The sequence below is a fragment of the Rhipicephalus sanguineus genome, chromosome 1 (assembly GCF_013339695.2).
Source record: "Rhipicephalus sanguineus isolate Rsan-2018 chromosome 1, BIME_Rsan_1.4, whole genome shotgun sequence".
NCBI classification, from domain to species: Eukaryota; Metazoa; Arthropoda; class Arachnida; order Ixodida; family Ixodidae; genus Rhipicephalus; species Rhipicephalus sanguineus.
Window position 1 is genome coordinate 297,342,968 of NC_051176.1, and position 17,643 is coordinate 297,360,610.

General features: G+C 50.2%; 1 protein-coding gene across 2 annotated transcripts in view; it reads right to left on the bottom strand.

The window, feature by feature from the left end:
• LOC119379328 (low-density lipoprotein receptor-related protein 2) overlaps positions 1-17,643 on the bottom strand; it is a 241,805-nt gene that overhangs the window by 114,671 nt on the left and 109,491 nt on the right. The gene's annotated exons all lie outside the window — the stretch shown is intronic.

The window sequence follows — 17,643 nt, forward strand, 5'->3', positions numbered from 1 at the left end:
CATACTTCAAACCTACAAACCTATATCTCATCGGGCTTCACGCCAAAGGGTCTAAGAGTTCAACTACAACCTGCAATGAGTACCTTTGACAAAAATGAACAGGAGCAGTGGAGCAACATCTTAAAAGATGCATCTATTAAGCTTACGCGGGTCTTAATACACCACAGCACACGTAGGGCGGCGGAGCTTAAAAAAGGAAGAACAGGCGCGGCTAAATCACTCGAGTTTGACGCAGTTAGAAACTGAAGAGCTTGTCAAATACGAAGAGCAAAAGCGACGTACGATTCAGGGCGAAAGGGAAAGGAAATTGAAGCGTGACGGCGCGTGGCCGGCATCTAACAGTTCCGCCAATGATCCTTCCACAAAGTATATAAATCAAACTGAAACCTCCCGTAAATCTCCCCAGAATAACCCCGATGTCACCAATGTGGTTAACCTGTCTAGTGAACCTTTGACACCTGCGCAAATAAAGCTGCTATCAAAAGGTCTAACCTTCTGTCCCGCCTCTGGAAGAATTGACGAATTTCAGCTGTACCAAGATTTGGACAACTTTGCCAGAACATTGCGTCTAAAAGAATATTTTCATGACCGAAGCAGCATACAAGCAAATCAATTTTCCGATAAATCATGGACTCCAAGCGAGCAACGGGACAAATATTTAGACATGTACGTTTCAGCCGTACAGGGAGATATAATCAAGGAAGACAAAAAACACCGACCCATTCGCAACAATCTGTCCAGGGAGGAACGGGAGGCTTTACGCAGCTTAAGTGACAGCCAGAGCATGATTGTCAAACCGCTCGATAAGGGTGGCGCTGTGGTTGTACTCGACAGGACTGACTACATAAAGGAAGGGCTTCGCCAAGTGGCAGATGAAAATTTTTACAAAGAATTCCCTTGTAATCCCACAGAGGAACATGACAGGGAAATTAAAGCTTCATTAACCTCATTACGTAAAAGCGGTAAGATAACGCATCCTATGCTTAAAATGATGTCACTGGGCAACTCCTCTCCTGGCCGCTTCTATTTACTGCCTAAAATTCACAAGATTAACAATCCCGGCCGACCTATAGTTTCTAGCAATGGCAACGCTACTGAAAAAATCTCTAGTTTCATCGATTCTCTCATTGGGTACATCTCAGAAACATTTCCATCATATGTCAAAGATACCAGCCACTTCCTTCGAGAAGTCTCAAATCTTGTTGTACAGCTAGGAAGCTATTTGGTCACCATGGATGTCTCATCGCTGTACACCAACATTCCCCACACCGAAGGAATCGCCGCCACAATCGCGGCCTATGGAAAAAGTAAATCGACAAGTGAGTGCGATGAAAGCGCTTTAGAGGTGCTCCTAAATCTTGTACTCAAACATAATCACTTTGAATTCGACCGCAAACATTACCTACAAGTCAACGGAACTGCCATGGGAACCCAAATGGCCCCAAACTATGCAAATATTTTCATGGCATCTTTAGAGATTCCTTTCCTCGAAAGTTCTCCATCCAAACCTATATCCTACCGACGTTTTCTTGATATATTCTTCGTGTGGGCTGATGGTGAGCATCGAAAGGTGGGCCAGTTGGTAATTCATTTTCTTCGTTCAGCGAACTGGGAGCGCAGAAAAAGACAGAAAGGACGAAGCGAGGAACCACATAAGACGAGCGCCCCAGTTCTGCGCTCCCAGTTCGCTGAACGAAGAAAACTGATGGTGAGCATAGCCTTTCAAAATTCATCTCCGCTTTCAACTCCCTGCACCCTTCGATAACATTTACACACACGTACTCGCAGGTGAGTGTTCATTTCCTGGATGTCACTGTATCGGTCAGTGGCACCAGCATCTCCACTTCCCTATATATATATAAAGCCAACTGACCGCCAACAATATCTGCATTTCCACAGTAGTCACCCCCGCCACTGCAAAACAGGTGTCCCCTACTCTCAAGCCCACAGATACACAAGAATCTGCTCTGAAATTACACAATTTGACATCCATGCACAGGAACTGAGAGCAGCATTCTTGCGTCAAAAGTACCCCGAAAAAATCATTGACAATGCAATTTAGCGCGCTCGCTCTCTGGACCGAGGGGTCACAATGGAAGAAAGGGACGGAAATAAAGATAGAATGTCAGGGGCAAATTTAATTCTCACGTACTCCACCGCAGCCCCTCGGGTAAACTCTATATTAAGCCGCCACTTCAACATACTTAAACAGAGTAGTCGACTCTCTACCGTATTTCAAACCCCGCCCAAGGTGGTTTACCGAAGAAATAAAAACCTGAAAGACTTGCTGGTCAGGGCGAAAACACACAAATCCGACCACCATCAGGGCTGTAGACCATGCGGGAAACTTCGCTGCAGGATGTGCAAACATGGTATAATAAACATGGTGCGCATCAATATTTTTTTCCTTCCAAGTGTGCCAACAGATGGTGACCACAGATACGGCCGAAGCCTCCTATTCGGACTTTGAGTATAAAACTAAAGACGACCTTAATCGCGACTCGTGCAATGTGGTATACAAAATTCGCTGTGAAGTGTGCAAGCAGGAATATATTGGACAGACAGAAACTGCGTTCCGTTTACGTTTTAACAACCACAGGGCACACGTGAAAGGCCTCCCTAATTTGCCGTTCTCCAAACACATTAATCTGTCTGGTCATTCTTTTGAGCACATAAGTGTTATACTTCTACAATCCGGCTTCCAGGACACACGGGAGCACGAACAGCGGGAGTCATATTTCATAAACAAATTCAAATCGCTCTCCCACGGAATCAACGAGAGCCCTAGGCGACTGACGTGCCTCCGTGACCAATCGTAGCGCCCAGAAAGGGAACTAATGTATTTATTTATATACACGTTAGTTCAGACGTACGGGACGCTAAGGAAACGGTCGAGCGCGTGAAAATAGACCCAATCGGTGCCACATGCATCAACCGGCTCGTGCTCTGTTTTTTTTGTCTTCTTTTTTTTCTTTTTTCTTATTTTTCTTATTTTTTATTTATTGCTTTGCATGAAAGAGGAGGGGGGGGGGTACTCTTAGCCTTGTATCGTGGCCAGAGTTTTACCAAAGCTGGAGCGGGTTGTATGAACCTCTTCATGTGCGTGTACGGCCCGGCGCCGCGAGCTAACCGCCGAACCATCTGAACTTCGACGCCGTGTGTGTGATGTGCAGAACCGACAATTGTCTTTTCCCCTTTTCCTTCGTCGCTTGCTCACGCCGCCTTTTTATCTACCGTACGAAGATAAGACGGGCATAACCCGCCCCTCTCCGTCTTTCCTCCCGCTGTTCTTTCCCTCCCTCGTTTTGCAGCCGCTGACGAACGCCCCAGTCGCTGTTTTGCATTTTTTTTTAAGTGTCGTTTGGCCCCAAACTGGGTGGGCGGCCCTTGTGCAGCGGGTTGGGCCATGACCGTTTCATTTCAATTACATCCTCCGAAGAAGGCTGGACCGCCAGCCGAAACTGTTAGGGTAAAATAAATATTTGTTTTGTTTCCTATACTGTAGTGCGACGTTTTTCACAATTTTTATTACGGTAGCCAGGAGAAGTTATCTTTATCTATTCATATATATATATATATATATATATATATATATATATATATATATATATATATATATATATATATATATATATATATATATATATATTGTGTCTACGTTGCTCATGGACGAACGTTGATGAACAACGTTCCCTGTATCCAACGCAAAGGCGTTGAGCAGAGCGTCCGACTCCCGTGACCTCGTGTGCAGTTTATTCTCGCTTGAGTTGGCACCCTTCGAATGCGCCCCGATTCGAATGAGCAGCCGATCATCCAAGTGTGTCTGCCGAGGCGCCACGACAATGACACGCGAAGGGTGGCTAGCAGCTCGTAAAACCTGCGTGTGAAACGCGTAACCACATGGGCCTTCCTGTTTTCCACGAACTTCGTGCAGTAAAAACACTCGAAAAAAAAAAAAAGCTATCAAAATTCGCGATGTCACTGCGAGCTGGTGCGGAGACCGCGTCGCAACAGCTCTTTCGTTTTGGTGTCTCTTCTCGAGCTACGAGTGGCTGGTTTCCTATCGCAGAGGCGTTGATGTATATGGCTCAACAGTACACCTTAACGTATCTTTAAGGTTTCATCATCACAAACGGGCTGTTGCGTGTAATGTGCGCTCAGCAAGACCTCATTAGCTTCGAGGAAAACGCTTAGCATCGAATAAAATACTACAAAATTAGTGTCGTTCGCACATACGCTCGATCCTACAGCTATATATATATATATATATATATTAGAAGCCGTGAGCGGGCGCTGAGCGATGCCTCAAAGCCGCGTCCATTAGCACGACCCACCTTCGCAACGACGCCGTAATCCTTTGTGTAAGCCTGAAACCACTCAGACACCGATAGTAGACCAAACAAAGCTATGAGACCCAAGATGTGAGAGACCGAAATAGTAGAAGGAGGGCTCAAGCCTCCGCACCTCTAGCAGCATTGCGCACGGCGTGAAGTTATGTATGAACAACCCGCCGTGTTAAGGCTGTACATATTGTTCTCAAAAGCCCCTTTGAGAGACAAAAAAAAAAGAAAAACGCTTCACACACGTTGGTGAGCTCGGAGGCCAACGAATGATTCCCGCGCTTTCGTCTCAGCCCAGTGGCGACTCAGACGCAAGGAGTGCTGGCCGTGCTTCCTCGACGATCAAAGCACGTCCTCTAAAACGGCTCGATTGCGAGAGACGTTGCTCAAACGTGCGGGGGGTCGCCGAGAAGAAGGGGGGCGTCGTCACGACAAGAAACAGAAAAGAAACAATGAACGCGCGCGCACATGGCGAGTCGCCTGCAGCGGGGCGCACTTTACGGGAACGAGCGGCCGGCAGTGTCTTCGGAGGCGCTTCCACTTGAGAGTCACGAAGCAGCGGGATCCGTCAGACGGCCTTTTCCACTCGCTTTTGTCTCAGCGGCCCAAAAGGCCGGCGGCGGCAGCAGCGAGGCGCAGCGCTAAAAACGGGCCGTGCTCCCCCATTCCGGAGGCAACAAGCGCACGAAGGAGGCACCGCGGCGACCCAATTCGCGCCGAACAGCTCACGGGCGGCGATCGCGGCGGCCCTTGGCCTTCGACCGCTCTCCCCGCACCGCGAGAGACAATGGGGGCACACACTCGGCGGCGTCCTGCTGCTTCTCCAATTAAAAGCAAAACGACGGCCGTGGTGGTCACGACCGCTCCGCGACGCCGATACAGGCACGCGCTCAGGCGTCGGCCTCACGAGCGCATACGCGGGACACGCTGTCAACGGTTCCAATGCGCGCAACTCGTAACACGTAAGTACAGAGAGCCGAGTTTCACGCCGCGTATAAAATATATTGCAGCCGTTCCTACGTCCCACGGCGAGGCAGCGCTATAAGCGCCAAATCACTATCGGGGAAAGTTATGCTGCAAGGCGACTTGGCCGAAAATAACACCTTCTACTTCGACTATTATTTTCCCGACGAGTGCGTTACTATTAGAATGCAGGCAGCCCGATTAGGCCGGGAAACAACGGTGCGCATTATGCCTAGGAGAGGCCGAGTAACCGCAATTTAGCGCGTGACATTGTGTGAATAACCCGCAGAGCTAAACATACAGCTCAACCGGTAGTCTCGTTATGGGACTTATTCGTTGGTCTAATTAGGCTTGGAGAACGTCAGGGTGCACTCCGACTGAGGAGAAGCGAGAGACACTGAAGGCAGCGGAACTCGCTTCCGTCTCCGCTAAATACAGACGGTGCGTGAATGTATGCACCTTCTAACGTCCAAGGGCGGAGCAGGCAAAGCGCAGCAAACTATCGACGTTTTCCCGTGTCCGGCGTCCCTGTGAGAGACGACTAGACATGGCACCCCCCCCCCCCCTACCTTTACTACTACTGACCTCAGCTCAGCAGCGACCCGGAGGATGAGCTTTGGGTCGTCCTTTGACCCCATAAAGGACTAAATAAAACTTGTTCTCTCTCTCACCGAAGGCGCGCACAAAATCATTGCCTCCGAAACCATTATTTATTTACGCAATAAGGAATAACACCTTAACTGGCTCGTTCCCTCTTCAAGCGTCAGCTCGCAACTGCCACTTGTACGCCCAGTAGTCGGCCATACTTCAGACGATGCCCACTGAAGCTCACGCTTAGATGGCGTCAGCAAAGCAGAGCGGGCACCTCCGGAAAGCGGTCGGACAAAGGCGTCCTGGATCGCCCTGTGTTTTAATCCACAATCTACCCAGGGCACAAAGGGCATAAGCGACGGCGACATCACTTTCGTCAGATAAGCCCAGTAAAACTAAGTACACAGGGAGTATAAAACAATACTGTACCCAAGCGACCCTGTGCACACAAATATCAAACCAAGTTGGCTTTGATGAGAGTGTGTTGGGGGGCTAGTTGATACATTATTTTGAGAACTAAAATTGCGCTGGGGACGAGAAACCAGAGTAGAAGAGCACAGCACGAACGCAGCATTCGTCCTGTCTTCTAATCGTGTCTGGTCCCCAGCGCAGTTTAAGTTCTGAAACTAAGTTGGCTTTTCCGCCGTTCGACGGCAAAGGCCGCCACGGAAAAAAAAGGTAGAGTGCGCACGTAAGAGTTCGAGGCAAACAAGGCACTAATAAAGCATGGGCTATATTTAAAAGGGCTATACTAGAAATGTGCATTCGAACGCAGCGCAAACCACTCACAAAACAGACAGAAAGGACCCCGGTATATTAGGCGAGAAAAATTTAATAGCGCGAAAAACTTAACGAAAAGAAGTTAGGACAGGACAGAGCGCTACCACAGCGCTCTGCAGCAGCGTTCTCTCTTGCCCACGCTTTATTTCGTCAAGTATCTCGCTCTGTAGAAAATATGCCTCGCGAAATGCATCAGCACAAACTATAGACCAACTCTCTTCGCTGGGCACGAAGCAAGACCCTTGCGCACTTGGACTGCGACGGACGACGCAGAGAAATTGACAACAGAGACATTATGCAAAGGAGACAATAGAGAGTAATAGCTAAGCGCCTCAGCGGGCCAGCAGGCCCGGCGGACGAGCGGAGACGCCAACTGCGCATGTGCGGCACGCTGGGACAGTCAGCGTTTTTACGGAGCGGACCGCTCGGCCGCTGGTTTCCTCTGCTCAGCGGAGCGTGGCCAGCGGACCAGCGGTTTCGCGAGACAAGAGGGCGCCCTCCAACACAAGCGGCAGCGGCATGTTGTCGGCGAGACCCGCCAACGCAGCGCTCGCTCTGCTCCAGGCGAAATGTCCCGGCGCTGCTTTTCAACATAAGAAGACCTCTGAAGGCGAGGCCGTTTGGAGATGACCTAAAGTGGATTCAAATCATCGAAAACTCGTGTTGATCTTTTGATTCGAAATAGGAGACAAGAAGACACAAGAAACTTGAGAAAGTACGTGCTACTTTGACATCTTTTCCGTACAGATTACATTTGATCGCGTGTTCACAGACGTGCAGATAACTGCATACATTTCGCGTTTTTCTCAAGCGCGTCTTGTCGAGACGCGGTCAGCTTGGCTGCAAAACGAAGGCGAAAGCAAGTGGACGCACCTTCACGCTACGCTCAACTGACTCCACAGCGGAACGCGAGGTGCGTTCTACGTTCAACGAGCGGGGCGACGCTAAGCCGCTTAGCTATTACTCTTCATTTCGTCTCGCGCTCCGCTGCCCTCTCCGCTCCTTCGTTGGGCCCGCTGGCCCAGCGAGCCGCTTAGCTATTACTCACTAATGAAAACACGTTAGGTTGGAAAAGGAGTACTTGCAAAAAGCCCTGAACACAGAACTCGTTTTCAATAATGTTCCAAACGGCGCTTTCAGGCCAGGAGACGAGAGACAGAGCATCGACGTATACCTGCATCAACGCAGGCAAAGGGAAACCTCGTGACAAATGTGACACAGTAACGATGGTTGCAGCCAGCTATGACTTCACAGTCATCGCGCTCAGCCGCCTAGGAGGGCTCAATTCCTCTGGAGGGAAAAGCAACAGAATGCTTCGCTCGCAAATGTCAAGAGCACACGCGGCACTAAACGCCTATCGCACATCACGCTCTCCCCGACGTCCTTGCAGCGGCAGCAACGGGGAGCACCATAACCCCGAAGAAAATCAATCACAGTGCCGCACCCGCTCGGCACGTTCCGAAGACGTGCCCGCGATGTGCCGCGTGGCCGCCATCCCCCCGCACGTGCGGAGAGGGCCGTCACGCGCATTGGAAAGCGCGAGGGGAACTTCCGACGTGAACTTTACAACGCACTTAAGATGTGCGCAAAATTATGCGGAACAGGACTATATTCCATTCGTGTTCACTCTAAGGAAATCCGTAGAAATACAACGGACGAAGGTTAAACAATAGATTGCAAAGGATATGAGCGAGAGTTGGGAGGAGGAGGTTCATTCGCCTAATTGGCAGCGAATGTACAGGCTAGTATTTCACCGTAAACTTACGTTCCCGCTACTGCTAGCCCTAACAGCTTTCTAGCGTCGATAGATTGCCTGCCATCCGGATCTACTGTCATGCCCAACGTATGCTAATCGGCGCGTGTACTGATTGATTCAAGGTCCTAAAGCGATACAGTAAAGAAGATGACTTTTAAGGGCTCGTTTTTCTTTGTTAGACGCAATATTAATGAGAACTAAGAGACAATATTGCCAAGGAAAGTATAGGGGATGTTATTTGTAATAATCAAGATATAAATGTGAAGAAAGTAAAGTGGACGAAAAGATAACTTGCCGCTGGCAGGGACCGAACCTTTTCTTCACATTTATATCTTAATTATTACAAATAACATCCCCTATACTTTCCTTGGCATTACTGTCTGTTAGTTCTCATTAATAAAGCGATACAGGGACTATACGACACGTCGTAGCAGATGGCTACCAATTAACTTTGACCACGTCAAGTTGAAAGATTAGCTTGCACTCGAAGCACAGTACGAGAATACGAGAACATTTCTGCACTAAATACACACCGTCGGAATGCGGCCATCGGAGAGTCGAACGGACATGGTGTATTTTTTTATTTAACTGACCAAGGGTGGCGAAGATCGAAGGGAAGCGGAATTGCCTATAAAGCGTGCAGATTCGTTTGCATGTTCCGACATTCCCTTAACTTTTTTTAATTTTTTGAATGTATAAGCTGAGTATGGGGGTTGCCGCCCCCTATTCAGCTTCAGGTATCAGACTTTCCAGGAGCTGACTCTCCCGTCGGAAAAATTCCGCCACCGGACAACATGCAGAACTACGTGAACGTGATCGCTTCCCAATTCTGACGTTACTTCCACGATTGAAAAACAAAAGAGACGCGTGGCTGTTACAAATTGGTAGTTATTTTCTCACCACTTTTCCACTCAAGTGGACTGTGAAACTGACGTAGGCGAACTCACGACAACATTGAAAGAAAATGAGAATCTGCACAAAAACAAGTGTTCGTCCCTGGTGGGCCCATAGCAGTCGATGGAGAACATGAATATGTTCAGAGCTGTAAAAAGAAGAGCGAAAAGAGATTGCCGGTGGAGTGGAAATACAGAAGAGCATAGAACTTCGTAGCAACTCCGTTCAGTCATACGTGGACTACAGATAAAAGACACGGCGTGAATTCTGCGATGCGTTGTCCCCTCTGACGCCAGTTCTACAAGCGCGCGGATGCGCTTGCAGTGCATGACCCTGTCGTTCAGACAACCGCGCGCTCTCGCTACTTCGTAAGCAGCTTTTACGAGCAACACAGTTCTGGTTGACCTCCCTGACTTTCATTTTATTATCCCTCTCTCTTGCGAACAACAAGTTTGATGAACGACTCTAGCAGTGACAAGTGTTATCCTGTGCTGAGAAAAGCAGTTATATTGTGCATATGCCATTTTTATCTCTTTATTTCCTTCTCATCTTTATAGTACCCTCTGCAACTCAAAACTGAATTGTAGCAAACGGGATTTTCCGCACTGCATAATTAACCTTCTTACCCTTAATCTCTAAATCTTTGAAGTAGTGAACGCTCATGCATTTCGCAAACTCGTTTTCGGTCAGTTTAAAAGCGTGCGAATTTGGACTGGTTGGTACGTACTTCTAGAAAGTGAAAGTTGCGAGTTGACGGCGCGAGTGAGACAGGACCGAAGAAAATCACGTGGCGAGAATAAGGACGAAGGAAAGATTTCTTTAAAGTGAGCATAGCGGTGAAGTGCGGACGGCGGGTTGGATAGAGGAGAAACAAGTGCCCACCTCTTGCGAAGACATCACGGTGACCCCGAACGGACAATGGGGCAGACGGATCCCTGTGCGAGCGGTTCCTCGATGGCAAACACGACGTCCAGTGAGCGAGACGGAAAATTCAAAATGCCCGTCAGCGGAGGCGGGCGCCATTAGGGCCGCACGAAGCCCATCGCCACGTCTCGGCAAGAGAGGGACGAAGACGGCACGAAGTCCTTTTGAAGAGACCTGGACGCGCCCTCGCAATCGTACCACCCGACCGGCAATGTTAGCTTTGCGAACGGCGAAGCGTGACGCGCCACCGACACGCAGTGTTCGCGACCACGTAAGGCCGGAATACATAGTGTCGTTCACGTTCGTTAATAAATGAAAGACCGATGCGTCCGTTTGGTAACAAAAATAACTGTTTAATTAGAACAAGAAAAAACGCGGCGCGAATACACAATGAGTTGAATGCTTCTTCTCGGCACGGAGGGCGATTTGCGACTGGCCCGTCACCGCGTCGTCTTCGTCCTCCCTTCTCTCCCGGTGGTCACAGCGCTGTCCGGTGCCCTCGTTCTCTTCACCCGCAGCTGCCCGGCGGTGTCAGGTTACAGCCAGGGGGGCGCGTTCCGAGCTCGCCCGAGAGGCCGTAAAAGGGACCTTTTTCTCCGGGCTGGGGACCGTATACAAACTTTCTGCCCTCTTCTGCCTCTTCTCGGAATTTCGTTTTCAACACATTCCCCCCCGAAATGACGCCGTCATTTGCCTTTAGCTATACAGCTCAACCGGGTGCAGTAGTTGAACGGGTCGTCGAAGCACTGTTCCTCCGGGCATTCGTACATGGCACGACCTAATCTTGCCGTCGCGGCCAGGAAATCTTGATTCAACGGCTCCCATCTTCCACATCTGCCTTGGTAGCATCGATTCACTCAGCAGTACCAAGTCGCGAGCTCTCAGCTCCCTTGGCGTTTTTCCTTTTAGCTGATAGCTCCGTAGTTCTTTCAAGTATTCATTTGTCCATCTTTTCCAGAACTGGTTCGGAAGTTTACCTCGATTGGACAAAATCTCTTGAAGGTGGGAAGAGGAGAGGGTTGCGATCTCCTGGCGTTGTAGATTAGGCAGCGACGTCAGCCGTCTTCCCGTCAAAAATACGCTGGACAAAGCGGTTCTGGCTCGTTGGGTTCGGTATAGACATGTGTCAGGGGGCGCGAATTTAACATGGCCTCCACTTCACTTAGCGTTGTGCTGAGCTCTTCAAATCCGAGACTGCTCGTTGCCAGCGTTTTCCTCAGAGCCTGTTTAGTGAGTCCAACCAAGCGCTCATAAAATCCGCCCCACCACGGCGCGCGCTCCACAATGAACTTCCATTGTATGCGAGAGTTGGCGACGAAGTTCTTAACCTCTTCGTTTCTGATAACTGTCCAGAGCGTGGCCAGATCCCTACTCGTCTTCTTGAACGTGAGCGCGTTGTCACTATAAATAGTGCTAGGTAGTCCTCGTCGAGATATGAATCGGCGGAAGGCAAGCAAAAATGAAGCAGCCGACATGTCATTCACCAACTCGAGGTGTATTGCCCGGGTGACACCACATGTGAAGAGAGCAATGTACGACTTCGTCGTCGTTACCCCCTTGACGAGAAGAGGGCCAGCAAAGTCGACACCGGTCACTTCGAAAGGATAGGCCTGGGTGATGCGATCGCTTGGAAGAGGAGCGGTCACTTGGCTCGCTGGCCTTGAATGGAAACGCTGGCACGTTACGCACGCCTTTACGGCTCTCTTTACCAGCTGCCTCGCCCCGATCACCCAAAAGCGCTCCCTCAGTTGCGTCAGTGTGTCCCGCATTCCTCCGTGCAACACCTGTCGGTGACACTGCAAGACGAGAAGCTCGGCCAGGTTGCTCTTCTTAGGTAACACAGCGGGATGCTTCTCGTTGTAGTCGAGTTGGCTACGCTGCAGCCTTCCGTCAACTCTTAAAATTCCATCACTGTCAATCATCAGTGAAATATTTCTCAAAGGTGAGTCAGGTGGAATTCGCGTTCCGTTGGTGACACACGCAACTTCTCTTGGAAATCCCTCTCTCTGTTCACGAAGTATCCAATATTGTTCCGCTTTATTCAGCTCGTCCGATGTGAGGGATCCCAATTCTCGGCTTTGGCGTTTCGTTCTTTCGATGAACCGAAAAATCCACGCTGTCACTCTGATCAGCCTTGAGAGTTTACCGTATTGTTTCAGGTCGATTATGGCCGAACCAGCAGGTGGCGATGTCGTAGCCGGCAGTGCACTTGTATCCTTTCGTTGCTCTAGCTCAGCTTCGTTAAATGTCGCCTCTGGAATCAATCGGGGCCAATCCATCTCTTCCTGGCAAATCCATGGCGCTCCGTTCCACCAGAGCTCGTTTGTCGCCAGCTGCGCAGCTGGTATTCCGCGTGTCAGAAGATCCGCTGGGTTTTCTTTTCCGGGGCAATGTCTCCATGCGAACCCGTCCGTGAGATGCTGAATTTCAGTGACGCGGTTGCGCACGAACTGCTGCCAGCGGTCGGCATTACCCAGGATCCAATGGAGCGCGATTGTTGAATCCGTCCACAGGCAGATGTTCGGGGGCTGCTCTTTGAGGGTATCCAAAATATAGCGACATAATCGAGCCGCAAGCAGGCATGCCATTAGTTCCAATCTCGCCAGAGTAATTTCCTTGACTGGCGCAACCCTTGATTTACTCATTAGAATGGTCGAACTCGTCCCGTTGTCACCCTTCAGAGTGAGGTAGGCGACCGCTCCGTATGCCACTGGACTTGCATCGGCAAAAATGTGAAGGCAGGTCGTCATCCCTCCGTTCGTTTGTGACCCGTAATACCGGGGTACTTGAACATCGTGCAGATGAAGGATTCCGTCTAGCCACTCTCTCCAGGCTGCCGCGATGTCGTCAGGTAGAGTGTCGTCCCAGTCGATATTTCTGCGCCAAAGCTGTTGAAAGAGGACTTTGGCGCGTACGATAAAGGGAGACAGCCACCCCAGTGGGTCATATATCCGCGCCGTTGTTTGCAGCATGGACCTTTTTGTGGGGTGTTCGACAGCCTGAATGCGATCCGTGCACGGAGAGAACGTTAAGCGGTCAGCACATGGATCCCACGTCAGTCCCAAAACCTTCAGCACTCCCGACAAATAACCGAGATGTATGGCGCCAGGGGAGTCTCTCTGGAATTGCTTGCGTAGCGTTTCGCTGTTAGATGACCATTTGTGCAGTTTCATTTGGGCGGCTTCAAATATTTCGGTTGCCTCGTTGTACAGCCTCAGTGCTGCTTCTTCGCTTTCAGCTCCCGTTAGCAAGTCGTCCACGTAAAGACTGTTCTTGAGCCGACTTGCGGTTTGAGGGTATTGCTCTTCGCATTTCCTCAAGTGGTGTTGGAGCGTTGCGGAGAGCAGAAATGGGCTAGCCGTCGTTCCGAAAGGAACCCGAGTCATGCGCCAAGTTGCAATCGGTGGGAGTGGTTCGCCAGGTTTAGGTGTTGCCTGAAACCACAAAAAACGCAACGCATCTCGGTCCGCAGGTCTCACACCAACCTGCAAAAACGCTTGTTCGATGTCAGCAACCAGCGCCACTCGGTGTCGGCGAAAGTTCAGGAGTAAACCGACTAAATCTGCTGTCAAGTTCGGTCCACTCTCCAAGTTGTCGTTGAGTGACTTCGCTGAGTTCCCGTGTGAAGAGGCATCGAAAACCACTCGAAGCTTGTGGGAGTCGCGTATCACCGCCTGGTGTGGCATATAATAGAGAGTGTCGGCTTCACTGATGCTGTCATCGACGAGTTCCGCTATCCCCAGTCGATCGTAGTGTCTGATCACTGAGTCGTAAGCTTGACACAAGTCTGGACAGTTTTGAAGGCGCCTTGTCAAGTGATGTAGACGCTTCATGGCGATCTCCTTATTGTGGTGCAGCGATGTTACGGGCTTCCAAGGAAGGGCCACCTCGTAACGACCATCCACTCGCTTGACGGTTTCTTCGAAAAATTCCATGGTAGGATTTGGTTCTTTCGTTTTCTCGATGTCATTTACTCCAATAGATTCCAGTGTCCAGAATTTGGTCAGTACGTCAGCCGCATTTCTTTCTATGACAGACGTTCGAAGCGCCACTGTTTGTGTGCACTGGGACGATTCGTTACTCCCCTCCACAGGCCCTTGAATAGTCCAACCGACCACCGTTTCAACAGCTCTCAGCTTTCCTTCAAGCCTAGTGGTGCGGCCAGTTGTGAGCTGCCAAAAGTGATCCGACCCGATGAGCAGCTCGATAGAGTGAGGGTCACCGTCGTTGTTGAAGTCGGCAACTTCGTAACCGAGTGCAGCAAGGCGGTCGGTCCACATTTTCGGTGGTGAAGGGATAATTTGGTCACAAATAATGTCTGTCTCCAGAACATCTATCTCGAATTCCCGTTTATCTCTCGTTTTTAGTTTGACAGACACTCTGTTGAACAGCCTTTCTTTTTGATGACCTCCGAAGAATCCAACTGTCAGCCTTTCGCTGCCGATGAGTTTGCATCCTAATCTCTTTGACGTAGCCGATGTGATGTACGAGCGTTGGCTGCCGCCGTCGAACAATATTCGCACCCGAGCTCTGGAGGTCTCTCCGCAACACCAAGCTTTCGCCGTTTGCAGCAAAACTGTCTTCTTTGTGGCGGTTCCGCTGCCTGTGACGGTAGCTTCCAGAGTAATGTGCGCGTTTGCGACGGGGTCGTTCGGTTGTCGTGCGTTCGTTTTTGCATACGTCGGGTCACACATCGTGCTGGCGTGCCTTTTATCGCACTTCGCGCATCGTATGTTAGATCGGCATTCTCGAGCCGGATGGCCTCTCTTCGTGCACCTGAAGCACCTCCCATTAGATTGTAAAAGTGTCTTCTTTTCCGCTATCGTTCTCTTTTCGCCACAGTTCTGTGTTGTGTGGCTGCTAGCGTCACAAAAGAAGCAATTTTCCTGAGTGGCATTTTGGTGCAGCATTGCAGCAGATGGAGCATGCTTTTCTTTTCTTGCGTGCAATGAGGGGCCTTCTTTGGGACTGTATTTCGGCGATTGCTTTACGTCCATGCTTTGTAGAGCAGCCAGGTTCTCACGGCTTTCAACTTCCACTCGGAGAAAGGACAAGAGCTTCGAGAAGATGCTTACAGTACCTCTGTCTCCTTCCTCTGTCGTCAGCGATGAACCGTCTGTGGTAGCCTGCTGATCGTCAGTTGGGCCGCCTGTCTCCACTACGCACTTACGGCTGAAGTCCAACAGGATCTCTTTCGGCATCGCTCGTTGCACGATGGGCAGCAGCATGGAGCTGAAGCTGTCGAGCTTCCGGCCGAGAGTCTCGAGTCCCCTGATATGCGCTGACACAGTGTCGTAGAGACGCCGAAGTCCGCGCACATCGTCTGAAGCGCGCACAGGTGTAACGTCGATGAGCTTCTTCATGTGCTCCTGGATTAGAAGCTCTTCGTTTCCGAAGCGTTTTTTGAGAAGCTGCTTCGCGTCGTTGTAGCACCGGGACGTTGGGGGTAGGCCGGTAAGCACCGCAGCTGCATCGCCTGTGAGAGATGCCCTCAGGTAGTGGAACTTATCCAGTGTGGAAAGTTGATCGTTGTTGTCCACCACCTGTTCGAACAACTCCCAGAAGGGCTGCCACTCATGCCGTCGCCCACTAAACTTGATCAGCTCAAGCCTTGGCAATTTCACGTTCAGTTTTTGTGACGTCGTTGTTTCGATTACGTCACCGCTAACCTGTTGAGCTGATGGAGTCTGGGCAGCTAGAGCTGGAGAGATTTCTTTTGAGCCGCCGTTCCTTTGCTGCTCCAGCCGTGCCAAGCATTCCACGATACGGTCGTTATATTCTATCACTTGCGTGAATTCTTCCTCCAGGTCGTCTTCAGAAACCAAGGCCTCAATCTCGTTATTGACAGCGTTGAGCTCTGTCCGTATGGATGTCAACCGGGCATGCAGCACTCCTGCTTCGTTCGGTGTGAGGCTAACTTGCCTGCCCTGCTCACATTCGTTGATGAGACGTGTGGCTTGTGCCCGGAGGACCATGCGCTTTTTGCGCCCGCGTTCCATGTTCACAGAATAAACAGTTCGTTGGTACGCTCACCGGAAGGACGGCATCAGGCGATCATCGCAGAGACGTTCCGGCGTGGAATCGTTGGAGCACACTGTAATGTCCACGGCAGGATGAGTCCCGGGTTTCGGCACCAGAAAGTTTGTCGTTCACGTTCGTTAATAAATGAAAGACCGATGCGTCCGTTTGGTAACAAAAATAACTGTTTAATTAGAACAAGAAAAAACGCGGCGCGAATACACAATGAGTTGAATGCTTCTTCTCGGCACGGAGGGCGATTTGCGACTGGCCCGTCACCGCGTCGTCTTCGTCCTCCCTTCTCTCCCGGTGGTCACAGCGCTGTCCGGTGCCCTCGTTCTCTTCACCCGCAGCTGCCCGGCGGTGTCAGGTTACAGCCAGGGGGGCGCGTTCCGAGCTCGCCCGAGAGGCCGTAAAAGGGACCTTTTTCTCCGGGCTGGGGACCGTATACAAACTTTCTGCCCTCTTCTGCCTCTTCTCGGAATTTCGTTTTCAACACATAGTGATATTGTCAGACGCTTCGGAGCGCGAATCCGAATGGGACGGTGCAGAGAGGAAGTGCTGCCCTATCGTAGCGGATGCACACACGGACTACGATCTTTATTTAATAAAACCTTTTACGCGCGAACCTATATGGCTTCTACTGTAAGGTCATATCTTGAAGATGAGAAGCAAATGCGTCCGGTGCAGATTCTGCGGTGTAGCAAATGATAATTACGCCTATGGACCGTCAAAATACAAGAAGCTCGCTACTAAAGGGTCTACAGCGCACTGAATCATTCGCAATTCATTTGCCTGCAGCCTGCCGTCGTCACAATACCCATCGCTGCAAATGTAACGAATTATTAATTGCTTCGTCATACTCAGGCCATGCATGTCCTCCTCCCTCCGTGCGGATATTATTAGCTCATCCCCTCGTCACTTAACGCGATTACAAGAGCGGCTCTTCGTGCAGTTAATGTTTTCGGGAACTAATTAGCATGCGACGATTATCACGCGCGTGCTCCGCTAGCACCGTTAGTTCCTCCAAGCGAATGGTGCTGCTGCTGACACGATGGTAGGATCGTGCCGTGCTACGAGTCGAGACGGAATGCCGAGAAGGCACACGCAAAGCGCTGCAACGTTTGTGCGTGCTTGTGTGCGCAGGCTTAAGCGCGCAAAAGTGATGGCGGGGTAATGAAAGCGGCAATCAATGAAGAACAAAACGTGAATAACTTTGACACTGAAATTTTGCTTTTGGTTGTGTTATAGTCCTGCGCAAGGAAACGCAACGCAACTATAGAAATCTTATCTCCCGTTCGCAGACGAAAATCCGCGGCTTTCAATTGCACTTAGCGAGAAAATGTGAGAGACTGAAGAGTCGGCGATATTTCTGCC